Source organism: Saccoglossus kowalevskii, chromosome 6, assembly GCF_978046115.1.
Source record: "Saccoglossus kowalevskii chromosome 6, keSacKowa6.1, whole genome shotgun sequence".
NCBI lineage: Eukaryota > Metazoa > Hemichordata > Enteropneusta > Harrimaniidae > Saccoglossus > Saccoglossus kowalevskii.
In genome coordinates, this window is record NC_140646.1 from 31406980 (window position 1) to 31407870 (window position 891).

An 891-nucleotide genomic window follows, 5' to 3' on the forward strand; every position below is an offset into this window, starting at 1 on the left:
TATGGATCCCTGATGCATGTCATTTTGTTTTTCAAAATAGCTGACTGGCGGCCATTTTGTTTTAATGAATGTGGTTCTTGAGCCACATCAGACATGATTTAACTGATTATGTTCATTGTATGTCATAGATATACAGATGGCCGACCGATGGCTATTTTGTTTTCATTAATGCTGTTCCAGAGCAATACATCTCAATATGGACAAGTACTCATCTGACGATCAGATACAAGATGACTGAATGTCAAGCATCAGCTTCTGGATTCATGACATGTATACCTTGAATTTGTAATGAACTATTAATACTAGTATCACAGTTTGTATTCATGCCTAGTGGTTCACTCCAAGTTTACTTTGTGGAGTCCCATTGTAACCTGGATTACAAGGCAATAACTCCATGTTGATTTGTGACGACACAGCAGTCTTTCCCCACAAGTTAGACATAGTTCCAGATAGCCTTGGACTAATATTTTCTACCCAAAAAGCTAGCGGGTATGGAATTTAATGGCAATAAAACTACATTATAATTAGGTATGTAAACATGTATTCATGACTGATCTATATATGTACTGTATATTATAAGAGACAACCTGCAAACATTTATGACTATCAATAGTCAGCAACTCTTATAATTTCTGTTCTGTAAAATTTCATTTGTTCAAGAAAAATAAATTCAGACTTAACATTTTATAAACTGTTGTTTATTATTACAATAGGTTTCTGATCTTTTAAAAATATGCGCTTCAGATTTTTGTTAGAATTTTATAAAAATTAAAGTAAAAATGCCGGTGCACGTCAATTCTGGACCTCGTACATGTACTCTTGCTAGTGTTCAACAAATGTAATGTACACAATTGACAACTCTAATCTCTACCTGTTTAGAATATTAATATA